Below are 16,534 nucleotides of genomic sequence, written 5' to 3'. Positions count from 1 at the left end.
CCAAATCCTGGCTCTGCTATGTCCCAGCTGTGTGGTCGGTCCTGGGCCAGTCATTTAAACTCTCTCTGCCTCAGTTTCCTCACTATAAAATAGAAACCCCAGTGACAACAGTCCTATGTCCTCAGGTGGTTGGTGGGGGAGAGTTAAATGACTTAATATGCATAGAGAGAGTGCTTAGAACATTCTCGGCAGGTAGTAAAGGCTAATCAGTATAAATGTTACTAAGAATTGACCCAGAGTCAAGGGAGCTGGGTCACTATGCGTGCCTAGGCTATTCGCCAATACTTCCATGCCTCGGTTTCCCCATCTGTTAAATGGGGGAGTAATTTGTCCCTGTGAGTGGCTCGAGGACAACCACACAATGCCAACAACTATGAAAAGAGCTTGGAAGTTAAAAAGAAAAGTACCTCACAAGTGAGAAGCTTGATGGGCAGGTGACCCCAAGGCAGATGAAGGGCTCCATAAATCACCCCCAACCCAGCAGGCTGCCTGGGTTTTATGGGCGCTAAGGTCCAGGCCACTTTCCTGAACATCATTCAGAATTTATAGACTCTTGTCACTGTCTTTCTCAATTCTTTTATTTAGTTGCTTCAGAAACAAGCCTGGGGTTAATAGAGCTATTGCTGCCCTTCCAGGAAAACACAGCCCATGCTGCAGTCAGTCCCCAGAGGGTGGGCGGGGGCGTGGGGCGGTGGGACTGGCAGCGTGCCCATTCTGGGGCAGGCTGCCTCCTCTACCTGCCAGGGGGGTCAGAGGATATCCTGGAGCCCGAGCATGGGAACCAGTCCTCTGCACATGGGACCCAGTGATGACCGAGACCTCCTGCCTTCTAGGAATTTGAACGGCACTGGGCTCAGCTGGGGGCCTCCTCCCACTTATCGAACAAGGAAACCACAGCAAGAAGCGCCAGCCGAGAGCCTCTGATGAACCTCAACCTGCTTCTGTCACTTACAAGCTATGTGACGTTAGCTAAGTTACTTGACCTCTCTGAACGTCTGTGTTCTGACCTGTAACCCCAGTGACATGGGATAAAAGTACCTACCCTGTCTACTCCTCAGGCCGCTGGGATGAAGAAAGGAGACCATGTGCCCTGGAGGGAACTGGGAAGAGATGCAAGGGGAGGTGTAGCAGAGAGACCAGGAGTGTAGGGCATGGGCTCCCGATAGCCCGGGCTCAAATCCCACCTCAGCCACTTCCTGGCTGGGTGACCCTGAGCAAGTTACTTGACCTCTCTGTGTGTCTCAGTTGTCTCTCTGGTACGCTTTGGATAAGACTATCTAATTCACAAGGTTTTGTGAGGATGAAATAGGAGACTGCCTGCCAGGGCTCAGCAAATGTGGGCAGCTAAGAGAGGCACTGGCCCCAAGGGAGGCTAGTGTGGTCATTAAGGGCAGTAAGAATCAGACATGATTGGGTTTAAATTTTGGCTCAGCCATGCAGTTTCTGTGGGACCTGGGACTCATCCCAGTTGGCCTGGAACTTCCCTGGTTTTAAAACTGAAAGTCCTGCATCCCAGGAATCCCTTCAGTCCCAAGCAAACAACCCCTTTGCTCTCCTGAGCCTCAGTTTCCACATCTGCACAGAGAGTGGTAATACCCACTTTGCAAAGATAGTGAGGGAACTAATGGAGAGAAAGCATGTCGATCGCAGCACCAGCAGACACTTAATCCACACCCCGGACCAGGCACTGGAGTGCTTTATAGACATTCACTCATTTCATACTCTAGCCATAAGCCTGGGGACTTGGTGATGGTGTGAGCCCCATTTTACACAGGAGGAAATTGGGCTCAGTGGGGAGTGGACTGCCTGAGGTCACACAGCTTATAGGTGCAATTGCTGAGATTTGAACCCAGGCTGCTGGGTTCCTGGGCCTCAATCACTGGGCTAGACTTCCCCTCATATAACAAGGGCTCAATAAATAGTACCAATTAATAAAAACAAAAAAGCATCACCCCTCTGAATGATGTTGCCAGTTTGTGTTCTGCATGGGGTGTGAGCTGCTGATTCTGAGCCCATGGGAGGGAAGGGAAGGGTCCCTTTACTTTATACTTGACATTTTCCTAGCTTGAGGGTCCTTAGCAGGGGCAGATGGTACAGAGCCTGGCAAGGGAGCCTGGGCACCCAAAGTGCCACTTTGCAGTGGGTCCATGGAAGCACAGATATGCAGCCTACGCCCCCCTCTCCCCCGGGATAGCTTATTTCCAGTAAGCCAGGCCACAGTAACATCCTCAGGCTCAGGGCCCGTTGCTCACTCTCCTCCCTGCCCCTAGTAGGGGCCGTGCAGAGGCAGATGGCGCAGGGCATTCCTGCTTGTCTCAGAATGCCTGCCTCCTCTCCCCCATGAGAAAGAGAGTGGGGACAGTGAGATGAGCTTCCCAGCCACAGCAGACTGCGTTATATGACCCAGACCCAGGCCATGGCAGTATCTGCTTATGATGGAGGCAGGAGGCAGGGACGGTGAGGAGTCTGGAGTTGGAGAGGAAGGGCCCATGGCTATAGTCCCGAGTGAAGCCAGGACACTTCCTAAACTTCTGCTCAGACAGGAGTCTCAGGCCGCAGAGGGCAATGCTCTGCAGCCTCCCCACACCACCCCGTCAGGGATGGGGCTGGATGCAGCCGCCACCAACTCTTCTGAGGCCCGCTGGCCTGCTGGGCTCCTAGGAACCAAGTCCGGCTTGGAGATGGGCCTGGCCCCCAAGCAGCTTTGCCTATGATTGGAGCTGAAACCCAAAGGGTGAGGGTAAGTGCACGAAGGCAGTCCATCGGGACCTCATGGAGGTCAGGACAGCAGCCTGCTTCCAGGGACATGGGAAAGAAGGAGGCAGGCAGGCTGCGAGCTGCCCAGCCTGTGCGTCCACCACCACTCCCCTGTGCCCGCCCTCCTGCCCTGGCCTGGCAGCCCGAATTACAGATACTGGGGGCCCAGTCAGGTACACAGCCCCCACTCTGGGGGCATTTCCAGCTAGCGCAAGGGTCCCTGTCTTTCCCTCAAGTGCAGCAAAGCGATTACAGACCTTGAAGTTGTGTAAGGCCAAGAATGCCTCTAGTAACACGGGGAAGCCACCTCGCCCCCTGCCCCAATCCTCTAACCCCGCTCCAGCTCAGGGGTCACAGCATGTGACAGTCTGAATCGCAGACAAGAGTGTGGGCTCAGGAGCCATGCCGTTGAGCCTCGAATCCAAGCTCTGCCTTCTTCTGATTTGCATGACCTGGGCCAAGCTACTTGACTTCTCTGGGCCTCCATTTCCTCACCTATAAAATGAACTCATAACAGTGCCCACCCCACAGAACTAATGTGGGGATAAAACGAGTCCATAAAGCTTACATTAGGACAATGCCAAACCCAGCGTAAGCATTCAGTACCCAGAAGCCATTATCCTGATGGTATAATATCATACCATTCAATCCAAGCATGACCAGGTCATTCCATTAGCCTCTCTGAACCCAGTTTCCCCACCTTTAGGTGGAGACAGTTCTGCTTGCCCTACTTCCTCACTGTCCTGGGGTCCAAAGTAGATAAACATGGCTGCAAGCCGAGCTTGACAAACTATCAAGGGCTGTTGCCTATGTGGAAGGGATGAACAGAATATGTACTCTCATAAATATCAGGTAATATAAACATAATACTCGAGGGTTATGATACAGTGTAAGATAATACTCCGCATTAAAAACCGAATGGAGAGAGAGACAAGACAGACAGAGGAAGAGGAGGAGAGGCAGAGAGAGGTGGAGTGAGACAGATGGCGAGTGAGGCCTGAACTTGAAGAGCAGGGAATCAATGTTGTACTGTAATTTAAAAACCAATATGCAGTAAATAGCAGCCTGGTGCCACAGAGCAGCAGTGGGCGGGGGCGGTGGCCCGGCCTGAGATTACTCACACCCCAAGCTCAGCCAGCCCGCAGCTCAGGATCCGCCGCTCTCTCCCCGCTCAGATTTTATCCTGGAGCTGTCAGCACCTGCCTCCCAATTATGTGCCATAGTTACATGGCACACGATTTTGGCCCCAGCAGATCCCATAGCTGGGAAATGAGGCTGGGGCCTGGGTTTGTTCCCTAGAGAGAGGGGGTCTGGGGCGGCGCTTTGGTTCCAGGTAGCCAGGTTTTGCAGCAGGAGAAGCCGAGAGGCCCGGGCCCCAGTTGGCTCCCAACCCCTGCTCTCCTCCAGGGGTTCTTAGCCTCTGCTGGCCTTCACTGCCTCCCTGACTCCTGTCCCCTCCTGATGGCCATACACTTACTCCCCATCGCCATCCCACGTCCCACCCTAGACACTGACCCCATCATCTATTCCTGTACCCCAACTCCCCCAGAGCTCCCAAAACCCTACCTCATAAGCATCCCTCTGGGCCTGGCTTCTCCCCACTAGAAGTCTTCATTCCCTCTTCTGTGTTCTGGCTCAAGGCTCATTTTCCTGCCCAGATGCTTTCCCAGCTCCTTCAATGTCTCTCTCTGGCCTTCTCTTCACATACAGACCAGGTTGAATGGATGGTCTCCTTCCTGATAGACTTTCCCCTTCCTGATAGACGTTCCCCCAGTCCCAGTTCCCCAGTCCTGGTTCCCCAGCCCTCTTAGGACCCCCAGCAAATCCCACCTCCACCCCCACCTCACGGCATTCAGAATAGCTTCAAAGAAATCCAAATAAGTATGTCCTACAGCCCTACCACTAACTCCTATCCCCTGATGTACTGTGTTGTACAGACCCAACCTGCTTTCCCCTGTGCCATGCTGTGTAGATCCAGTCTGGGCATGCAGACCTGGAACATGACATGGACTCCCCCCACATTGTCCCTCGTTTCCCAGCAATCGGGATCCCAACACCAATAAGGGCCAAGTGGGAGTTCCAGTCCTGAGCCCATCCACCATCTTCACCCAAACCCTCCCCACCAAATTCCCCTAACCCCTCAGCTGAACACAGTGTGGCCTTGAAGTAGAATGGAAACCCCAACTGGACCAGCAACCACTTTGGTAACCTCTGTGCCTCAGTTTCCCCTCATGTAAAATGGGTATCATCATAATGTCCATCCTGCCTGCCTGGTAGGATTGTCGGGAGGGTCCAATGGGATCATGTGAGAGTACTATGAAATTCCCCAAGTTGCTATAGAATTAAAGGGGTGCTTATTTGAAAAAAGTATCAGTTAAGTTGGTCTACAGTGTTCTTCTCCACGCCCTAGGGAAATGCCATTATTATACCCACTATGAATAACCACATCTCATACTTACACAGCGTTCACTGTGTGCTGGGCACTGCTCCAAGCACTCTACATATAGTAATCCATTACATTTTCCTAACAACCCATGTGATGGGTACTATTATTATCCCCATTTTGCAGATGAGGAAACCAAGGGACAGAGAGAGGAACTAGCTTGAGTTCACACAACCAAGAAAACAGGACACAGCGTAAACCCTAGGAATGGGGGGCCCAAGTGCACACATGGTCCCTGCATAAGAAGGATGCTGCATCCCCGTGGCTTAGTGTCTAAGTGTTCCCACATAATGCGCCATGTTTATCTGCTACATCCTCCTCTTTGATGTAAGCTGCCCCAGGACAAGGAGCAAGGCTTCCCCCGTTAGAGAAGGCTTCTCAAGTGTAGGAACCTGCCCGCTCTACTTGCAACCCCCCTGTTCTCCTTCCTGCCAGCAGTCAACGCCCAGATTCTGGCCCTTCAAATGCTGGGCCACCGTCCTCTCCCCATTGTGATGGCCCGCACCTGTCATGGGCTTAGAAGCCATGACTGGACAGAGGGTCTGGGATTTGTGTCTATTCTAAGGCCTCTCCTCACTTCCCCTTCTCGCCAGCTCAGCCCCTGTGACACAGGTAACCAAGGCCAGGAGGAAGATTACATGGTTCCTTTAGGGTCAGCTGTCCCTAAATGGGGACCACAGCCCCCAAATCTCTTCATCCAGTCAGTTTGCATTTGGGTGAGATGGTGAGATGTCAGCTTAGAAATGGGGCTGAAGAGGGGTCTGGAAAAGCGGTGTGAGAGAACATTGTTTTTTCTTTTCTTTTTTTTCAGCATGGGAGAACATTTCTTAAGTGGTCTTCATCCCCACCACCATCATCATCACGACCACCACCACCACCACAGCCTGCAGGTGTGTAGATCACATGTGACCTTCAGCTGAGTCCTGCGCAGGCACACACGCACACACAGGTGAGGGAAGGCATGAGAAAGAAGCCAGCCTGGGACCCCCCCGACTCCCCAACTCCACCATGTCCTGGAGGTCATAGGCAGGACTGGGAAAAGTACAGGAGGATCACTCAGATGGTGGATGCAAGGGGGCCGCGTGCGCATGCGGGCTGGAAAGATGATTCATCTTTGCAGCACCCAGCCTGCTGGGCGGCACACAGTAGGCGTTCAGTAGCTGCTTGTGGAACTGCACCGAAATCTGTGAGGACTGCCGACCAGCCAGCCATGGAAGAGGCTGGGATGGAGCATGGCCTGGGTTACCAGATGCTAAACTACCAGGCTTTCCTGACCTGAGGGCTCGCGGGGGCTAGAGGGGGCACGCTGGAACAAGTGAAAGGAAGCCTCACTCCCAGAGTGGGCAGCAAATTCCAGAACCTACAGCCTCAGGAACATAAAAGTGCAAGCAAGTTGAGGCCCTGGTGATGACCAGTCCCAGTCCTCTCCTGTGCCCTATCCAGCTCCGTGGAAACGAGGCGGATTGGGGTTGGGACACCCGTGGGGCTGATTGAGGGCAGTGCTGTTCATTGCTGAACCAACTTCTAAGAGCAGACCGATAGGCAGGAAGGAAGGATCACCCTACAGCCATGCGAGCACACACGCATCCCAGCAGAGGACAGGGTGCTCCTGTGCCAGCTCCAGAACCCCATGCATGCATCTCCTGGGAACCAACTTCCCGTGATTCACTCAGGGACAGAGGGAGCCTCCTGTTTCCCAGGAATGTTCTGTGGCAGGCACAGTGACCGGTGTGAGCACACCATGGCAGTTTTGTTGGGACCATGAACCTTTGCATGGCACCTGAAGTCTGGCTTCTCATCCTGGTTCTGCTACCCCTGTGGTCTTCCCCATCTGAGTCTAGCTCCTCGTCCAAATGGGGAGGAGGGCAACATAGGCACTGCCCAGCTCAGAGACCTATAGGGACTAAAGGAGACCATGCATAGAAGTGTTCTTTGTCAGGAGGCCAGTGCCCTACAAGGGCTGGATGGCATGTGTCTGTGTCTTCGAAGAAGAAGTGGCGGTAGCAGATAAAGGGAGTGTGTGCTAGTGTGTGTGTGTGTGTGTGTCTATATGTGTGTCTATACGTGGGTATGAGTGTGTGAATGTGAGTGAGCATGTATGAATGTGTGTATGTGCAGGTGTGTGCAAATGTGCTCATGTGTATGAAGCTGTAAGTATGGGAGTGTGTATGTGTGCATGCACGTGTTTACGCATGTGTGTGCGGGAGTGTGTATATGTCCATGAATGTGTAAGTGTGCAGATGTGTATGTGAGAGTGTATATGCAGGTCTGCTTGTGGGTGTGTGTGCATGTGCATAAGTGCACGTGTGAGTATGTAGGAGTGTGTGTGAGTGTGCGTGTGTGTGCATGTGCATGCATGTCCTGGAGTGAGGGAGGAAGGAGACACTGGCATTCACACTGCAGCCCTGGAATCCTAGTTATTCAAAACTGAACTCAGTAACCTAGTAACGGGATTTGGGGCAGGGTTGCAGCAGTCAGAGGGCATCAAGTGGAAGGAAACATCAGGTCAGCACTGTCTGGGAGAACAGGATGAGAAGGAAGCTGGAGGACAAATCACTTCCAAAGCCTGTGTGGCTCAGCAGAAGTATCTTTACTCAGGCAGATTCAGGGACTAATAAATCAAAAGATCAAATACCTGAACCAAAGGGACTTGAGGAGCCTTGGGCCCCATTGCACAAGCGAGGACAGAAAGGGAGATGGGCTGCCCAAGTCACTGGATGAGATCCTGGCAGAGCTGAACAGATAAAATTCATCCCAGGATCCCCTGCACAGCAGGGAGTCTGCCACCATGAGCCCTGGTGCCTTGTGCTGTAAGAGGACCTCTAACCTTTAATCCCATGACCCCAGGTCACCATCTACCCTCCTGCCTTTCTGCCGCAGCAGGACCTATGTGGGTGTAACAATGGCTTCATTAAAGGGGGGGACTGAATCAAGGCAGCAACTTTGCCCACCCCAAAATCTTCAATACCTTTTTAGAATGGCAGGACCTCATCTTATGGCCCTTGTTGGAAATTTCCAGGGGTTTCCAGGAGCTCAAGCATGCCTTTACCCTCATTGCCATCATCCCAGAGGCTCCCACATCTCTCTTTCATCAGATTCTGAGACCCAAGCTAAAGCCTGAGACGAGCTCACTCCCCAAGCTTCTCCAAGTCTTACAGGCTGAGTGACCATATATCACTCATTTGGGGGACCAGGAAGAATAATCTAACTGCAAGACCTCGTTTACAGCTATAGTTGACCCTTGAACAACATGGGGACTAAGAGCCCTGACTCTCCACACAGTTGGAAATCTATGTATAGCTTTTGACTACTTCAAAAACTCAATTACAAATTGCCTACTGTTGACCAGAAGCCTTACTGATATCATGGTTGATGAACATGTTGTATGTTTTTTGCATTATGTACTGTATTCTTGCAGTCAAGCTAGAGAAAGGAAAGTGTTACTAAGAAAATCGTAAGACAAAATATGTTTTCAGTACTAAACTGTATTTGGAAAAAATCCGCGTATTTCAGTACTATACCGTATTTTGAAAAAAATCCGCATACAAGTGGACCCATACAGTTCAAGTCCATGTTGTTCAAGGGTCAATTGTACCCTGAAGTAAGAGCCTCCACAGTCTCAGCTGGGGACCAAAGTGAATCCCCTCCCCTAGTTTTATTCAACTAAAGCTGCCTTAACAGGGCACCAGATCTGAAAGGGTAGGTGAGAAGGAGCACACTAGCTTTGGGGAAAGGAACAGGCAGTGAGTTTTTGGGAAGGGGAGATAGGATGACCAAAGTGATATTAGGGAACTGAGTTCAAACAAGAAGGAAGACCACTGAGTGCTGGCCTAGGTCAAAGTGGGGTAGAGGAAGGGATGGGTTGGGGGAGATGACCCAGAAGAAGGGCGCTTGGGAGAGACTTGGCGTCCTGCTTCTCAGGTTGGCTGCCTCTGAGCAGGCTGACTGGCGCTCAGCTCCTGCCGGCAGGGGGACTAACACTGGACATGCCCATAGTAAATGCATTGAACTCTAAAGAGCCCAACTTGGGGATTTTGCAGTCTCTCACGTTCCAGCCCTGTCCTGTTAATACAGGACTGTTGCCAAGGATTCCCAGGATCTACGGTGGACAATCCCATGCAGGTTAATAAACTATAAGAGCTCAGTTTAGTTACTTAATCCAGCTTCACACAGTTTAAAATCCAAGTCTTGTCTCTCCAGTCTTGGTCTGATCCTCAGGCTGGTCTGGTCCCCATTAGCCTTGGCCTGTAGGGGTATTCAAGAAAGAAGGCCCAGATCTGTTCAAACCCAAGGCGGCCTGGCCTTCTGTTTGCTCAGAAGCCAGGCCACACACAGCCTCACATCTCCTTTCCAGGACCCTCCAACCCCTCTACACATCCTGCAGCTACAATGCAAGGAAATCACCTGGAAAAAAGTAAAGACTGATAGATCAGGACAAGTAGAGACAATGTCGCTCCTTAAACTTGCTTGCAGCATTTGGACTCAGTGGTTTAAGAAGCCAGTGACCCAGCACATGGCTGTCTCTGCTCTTTGCCTTCTTACCTCTTGTCCTTTGGCCCTCTGTTCAAAACTAGCCTTGGGTTTGGGGGTGGTATATCCAACCCCGCCCCCACTTCCCCTCCGGATAAAATGAAGATGCCTCTTCAGGAGGTCTGGAATGGGATGGGGTTTGCATTGCTAGCCTGGTCTCTAGAGATGCTGATGCTGCTGGTCCATGGACCACCCCTGAGAAAGTGACGTGTCACAGTGAATCTGTCCTCATCATCTCCTGAATTCTCCCAGCCTCAGTATAATCCACTTTTTTCTGGATTCTCCCAGCCTCAGTATAATCCACTTTTTTCTAATCCTGGTCTGTTAGTCCTAAAGCATGCATTCTCAATGGGGACAACAGTGCCCCCAAGGGGGCAAAAATTTGTTCTTGGGAGAGGTGAAAAAAATCTTTCTTTTGGTATACAAGGCACAGAGACACCTGCAGTACATAAACAGATATACATTATACCTGTGGTATTCAAATCCATGCAGGGTGCAATTAGGGGAAAAAAATGTCTAAGAAGGCTCCTTGGAGAGGTTCACAGTGAAAAGAAGGTCTAGAAACATCGGCCTAAGGAAAATTCCTTCTGCCTACTCCAGAGCCAACCTTCACTGATGCCTGCCAGATTCCAAAAGTAAATGATGTCTATATCAGTGTGTCCCTTCCTAGCTGCCTGCCACTGAAGCCACCCAACTGTCTGGCCCACATGCCCTTCTTCTGCAGGTTCTGTACCCTCCCTTTTCCCAAAAGGCACAGCACCCACATGCTGGCCTGTGACTTTATTGGTTAACCCTTGAAACTGAGACATTAGAGCCCACCTTCCATGCCCTCAACCCTAAGAAGTACTACATTTAACATTTTAGTTACTTGGTCTCAATAAGGAAGGGGTCACAAATATAACCCTGAGCGCTAACGGTATTATTCACTGTATGAAGTGCATTCACACAGGCCATAAGCATTAGCAACCTGATTCATCAGTAAGGAAATGAGGCCCCAGAGGAGTAAAGACATTTGCTCCTCACTCAAGTCACACACACAGCAGAGCTGGGATCCCAGACTCTCTGTCTGGTGCTCATTCCACTGTCCCATCTTCTGTCCTACCCCTGAGGACGGTACTGCCTATTTGAGGGGAGCTTATAAACCGGTGGGAGTGAGTGGGCAGGGCAGACAGAGATGCCCAGAGGCAAGGCTGGGCTCGCGGGGTCTGCAATGGAGGCTCTGAAGTCAGCCTCCCCAGGAGGCCAGCAGAACTTGGGAGAGGCATGGGCCCATGGTGGCCACTGTTCCTCACCTGCAGGGCAAAGCAGCACAGAGACGTGAAGTGTGTGGGCTTTGAATTCAAACAGACATGAGAGTCGAGTGACCGCTCTGTTCCGTATTAGTGACCTGGTAGGTCCCTACTTCTCTGAACCTCAGTGTTCTCATCTGGAAGGTAGAGGTAGCAATAGTGGCAAATTCATGGAATTGGGAGAATTCAATTAGATAATAATGTGAAGTGCTTAGCATTGTGCCTGGCACATAATAAGCAACTAAGAAATTGTTTCAAGGGGCTGGGCCTGACAGCCTCAGAAATTTCTCAGAATATCCATTCTGCTTGCTCAGTACCCCACCCGTGAAACCTTCCAAATCCCCAGTAACCTCTAAGAATTTAAGAGAAAACAAAATCTGCCTTCTGTGGACTTCTATGGGCTTTTGCTCTTCCTAAAATCCTTACCTCCTCCAAGGAGCCTTCCTGATTGCCCTCACTCTGAGCAGGCTGGACATGGCTACTCTCCCTGGTCCCCATCTTCATATCTGACCACTTGCTCCCTGAAAATACCTTTTCTTAGGCATGCCCATTATGGTGGGACCTCCTTCTCAACTCCTATTCCATTTGGTTCATTAGTCAGACCCTGCTAAATACATACTGGGTCTGAGCCTCTCTCCCCAGCTGGGTGTGCCTCCCAGCTATACAGAGGGGACCCAGGTCCAATCATAAGCCCCGCACAGACCCCAGCAGGAGCTGTGCCCCTTCGGTGGGTCTGGACCCGACACCATCCTGGTGAGGCCACTCTTGGGACAGCAAGAGGCAGAAGCAGAGAAGAGAAGGCAGGGGCCAGGTTCTGGGAGAAATTTCACACTCAAGCCTCAGATAGGGAAGGGTGACAGATGACACTTGTAAACCACAGAGCCTGGGCTTCCTGAGCAAATGGGCATGGCTGTAAAAATCTGAAGCAAACAAGAAAGAGAGGGAAGCAGGTGCCACAGTCCCGGAGGTGAAATTTGCTCTCTGAATATCAACTCCCAAAGTTTTCTGGAGTCTTTCAACGATCAATTTACAGGTGATGGCATCAAACCCTCCTGACAGCTAGGTGGGTGGGCAAAGCTAGGAGTATTACCCTCCTGTCTCTGAGGGGCCCTTCCCCCTCCAACCAAACACTCCCCAGATCTGAACAGGGGGTTTGGGGAGCACCAGGACAAACATAAAGTTATAACACATCTGTGAGGCACGTGTTATTATTTTCTTTCACCAAAGGAGAACATAGAGGCTCCAGAGGTTAACCAACAAAGATGTGGCAGAGCCAGAATTTGAATCCAGACCCTCCAAGTGTAGGTCCCATTCCATGATATGCTGACTCTATCCCTTCAAATAAGCTGGACCCTAAAACACCAATGGTGTCCTAACAAAAATCACAAAACACCCAAATTGTTGCTTTTGTTGGGGGGGGGTCCAATTCCACTTGGCTATCTCTGGTGGGTATTTTGCTATCATCTCTGCTTTCAGTCTGGCCGCCTCCCCCATCAGAATGGGAAGGCACCAGATGCCAATAACGGTGTTCATCTCCACCCTGGCCAGGGGACTTTCTGAAAGGAGAGGCCCTCCTCCACCCGCTGGCTGGAGAGACTTGACAAGCCTCACACTCGGGGGCCAAATCCTCTGGATCCTCGGTTCCACCTCAGAGCTGCAGCTGAGACAAGAAAGCGGATTCCCACTCTAGCCAAACCAGAGCTTGGGTGGCCAAAAGGCTGCCAAGTTTCCCCAGTGGCACCACCTACCTCATCTGCATTTCCTACCCCATCCATCCCCTCCTCAGTCTAGCCTCGGGAAGCTCCCTGCTCACCCGCTCTGAGACCACACTCCCCAGCTTCTCAGATGGCTGGGCCTGGGCAAGGAAGTGGCACCGCAGAGAAGCAGTGAACCTGAGCCCCCGCGGCCGCCGGCGGGCACCCCGTCCAGCCGGCCAGGAACTGCAGCTGGGAGCCGACCTCCCGGAGAAGCCACGCCAGAGGCTGAGACCGAAATGCCACGTTGGCTGTTTGTATTCCCCTGGGGGAGGGCAGGAAGCTAAGTAAAGATATTCCTGAGCAGGAATTAGACCAGAAATTCTAAATTGAGGGCTGGGCAGGGGGCCTGAGCAGACGCATGTGAGGAGCTGGAGGAAAGAGACGGACGGAACTCTGCATCCCAGCCAGAGTCAGAAGGGAAAGACGACATCCCAGCATCAGCAGAAGGGCCCCGGCAGCTGGTGTGGTCCACGGAGGCTGACAGCTCCAAGCCCAGGCCCTCAGGAGCTTCCTCCTGAGTCCTCCCTGCGTGACCCTGATCCCCTTCACCCTCCAAAGTACCCCACACCAAGTCCCAAGCTGGCTGGGCTCCCCTGTGTGTGGCTGTATGAAGCCAAGGGCAGCAACCAGCCCAGGGCACAACCCCAGGACCCGGGATCCACACTCCCGGTCTCCCCACAGTCCCCTACCTCGGACTCCCCACCATTAGTTCCAAATTGCCCCCGCCCGTCCCCCCCCCACCACCACCGCAGGGACAACAGCCCACCCAGAACCTCCCTCCCTGGTCCCTGCAACTTCACAGCTCAGAGCCTGGCAGTTTCCTCCCCAGCCTTGCTCCTCCCCTGCCATGGGGGTCAGTTTCCTGAAGCAGCCAGTGCCCTCCCCCAGCCCCACAAGGCCAATCAGCCCATTGCAGCCACAGCGCCCCCACCACCACCACACACACACACACACACACCACTGTGGCAAGGCAGGGGGTCAGCATCTACAGCCATGCCTAGGACTCCAGCTCCCTCTTCCCACCAAATGTCTGTCTGTCTGTCTGTCTGTCTGTCTGTAGTGTCTGTGATTCTCAGCGTGCACTTGGTGTCAGCCTGGCTCAGTCCCTCTGCAGTCTCTGCTCAGGCTCACTCCTCATTCTTTCTCAGTCTCTGGCTTTCAGGGGCTCAGTCTCCCTGGGACTTGCTGCCTATGTCCTTTGTACTGGGGTGATGGGAAGGGGAGCAGGACACCTCCCTGTCGTTGCCTCAGGGTTTGTACAGAGCACAGCACTGCCGGCCTCAGAGCAGTCCATCCCTCTCCCTCCTCCCTGCTCAGGCCAACCTTAGAACCAGGGCAGGGCTAGGTGGGAGATAGACCTACCAACCAGGCATGGCTAATGCCAGTTTCCATATTGCTTCATCATGCCATTCTGATGCCCCAAGCTGCACACACACAATCCCCCTGATCTCCCTGCCTTCTGCCTGAGGCCAGGACAGGGCCCTGAGCCCGCCCTACCTGCCTCCCCAAACTGCAAGGATGCCTGCCTTCCCTCCATCAGCGCTGAATCAACCCCTCTGCACCCAGCTCTACCCCACCCCACCCAGCCCACAGAGCGCAGGAAGCCGTGGCGTCCGACCCAGCCCCAGCAATAGCTCCAGCCAGGCCTCTCATGTGGGGAGATGCAACAAGAGTGGTCTGGCAGCAAAGTTCTCCTGCTGCTTGCAACGCTGCCATACATCTGAGGCTCCCGTCTCTTCCTCCTGCTCGCTGGCCTCACTCGGACCCACTCTCCTCGGTCCTCGCCAGAGTCTCACCCCCACTCCCGGGGAAAAAAGAAAGGAAAGGAAACCTCCCGCGATAAGGATGGGCGAAGAGAAGGTGTCCGCACGAGTGCCCGGGTGACGAGTGCTCAAGTGAAAAAGAAAGGGATGCAAAGTTCCCGGGTCCCCCCCACCCCCGGCGCGTTCAGCCCTGCGCCGAGCTCCCGCAAACACCCCGATCGCGGAGACGCGGTGGCGGCGACCACTCACCTGGGCGAGGCAGCATCTATCCCCGGCTGGGAGGCTCCGAGGCCGGCTCCGCGGGGCGCCCGGGCTCCCCGGCTCGGCCACGCATCCTTCCCCCGCCCGAGACAGGCTCGAGCTAAGCCCTCCGGCTCCGGCGAACGCAGGCAGATGGTGGCCTCGGACGTCCACGCGGGGAGAGCCCTGAGCGGCTTATTCTGTTATATCCATGGCATTTAGCGAAAAGAAGGGAGGAAAAAGCACAACTTGTTCTCTTCTCTTCCAGATTAAAAAACAAAAAACAAAACATAAAAAGATGATCCCCCCCCCCAGGAAGACGCCGGTAGGATTCTCCAGATCGAAGAACCCCGGGCATTCCCAGGGACCTCGGGCATCTTGGAATGTGGGGTGTCTTCAAGTTCAGACGAGCCAGCCGGATTGTGCGTGTGTGAGTGTGTGTGTGTCTCAGCTAGAGCGAGCCAGGCACTCACACCCACACGCACACACACAAACACACTCCCCCGCACTCCCCGCGTGCACACCGCCCCCCGCGCGCGCGCACACGCGCGCAACCGGACACACACACGCACAGCGATCACACGCACAGATCCGGGAGGGAGCTGGGCTGGCTGCGGAGGCAGCGAGGGGCCCGCGGTGGAGAAAAGCCCAGCGGCGGGAGGCGCCCGGGAACCCCGGGCCGTGCGCACTGTCCCCGCCGAGCTCGCCGGCGCGGCAGCCCCCAGTGGCTGCCGGCGGAGCTGCAGGAGCCGGGCCCGCCGTTCAGCGCACCCCCTTCTGCGCCGACCTACACCGCCGCCGAAACCCCAGGGATTCGCGGTCCCGCGGGGGTGGCCCGGCGACCGCCAGAGCGGGCCAGCGGGCCCCGCACGGAGGGCCGGGCTGCGAGCCCCGGAAGCCGGGAGGGCAGGCTCGGCGACCCAGCGGCGCCGGCAGCCCCTGCGCAAGGCGAGCCGGGCGGCAGGGCTGCGCCGTCGCAGCCGGCGCGGGTGCTGCCGCCTCACGTGCGGAGCGCGCCGTGCAGCCTTCAGCCCGCCGCCTGCAGGACAAAAACCCGCCGCACTGGCCCCGGGCTGGGGGTCGGGGCTGGGAGGGTCGCGCCCACCCAGCCCCGGGCCCAACTTCGAGTCCCGCATCCTGGCGAGGGACCGGTGAAAAACGAGCGCCCGGAACACGCACACACAGACTTAGACTTTCCGTGAGTATCACGGGGATCCGTGAGGTGTGCAGTGGCGCCAGCAGTTCACACAGCACCTTTGCAACTCTTTCCTGGTCTGATCCTCCCAACAACCCTCATCTGACATAGGAGGGAACTGAGGGCCAGAAGAGTAAAGCGACTTGTCCACGGCACGTGGCAGGTAGTCTCTACTCCAAGCCGACTGTGGGCTTAGCATCAGAAGGTCTCGGCCTGGCCAGGGTGTTATCTTCTTTTGGTTGTCCTCTTTGCCCACTAGGATCAGCAACCAGTTCCTGGGAAGGGTGGACTGGGCTCTCCTTTACTGGGCTTCCCAAGAGGGACTGAAGGAAATGAAATTTTGAGATTCCTGCCGGTACTCTGGCTGGTAAATCCAGGGGCAGGGAAAATGTCCCCAATCCAACTCTTCTCTCCTAGTGGCTAGCACCTCCAGAGCACCTGTCCCAGATACCCACGGGGAGGCACATGTGGCCTGCGGATGTTTCTCTGCAGCCCAGGATTGGCTCAGCTGGATAAATCTGTAATATAAGACCCTGTCTCCTACCTGTCTATGCACACAG

This window comes from Eumetopias jubatus, unplaced genomic scaffold, assembly GCF_037043125.1.
Source record: "Eumetopias jubatus isolate StellerSeaLion01/CBP00866 unplaced genomic scaffold, mEumJub1_p1.0 scaffold_6, whole genome shotgun sequence".
NCBI classification, from domain to species: Eukaryota; Metazoa; Chordata; class Mammalia; order Carnivora; family Otariidae; genus Eumetopias; species Eumetopias jubatus.
The sequence above is the reverse complement of the archived record's forward strand: the minus strand, read 5'-3'. Positions refer to the sequence as shown.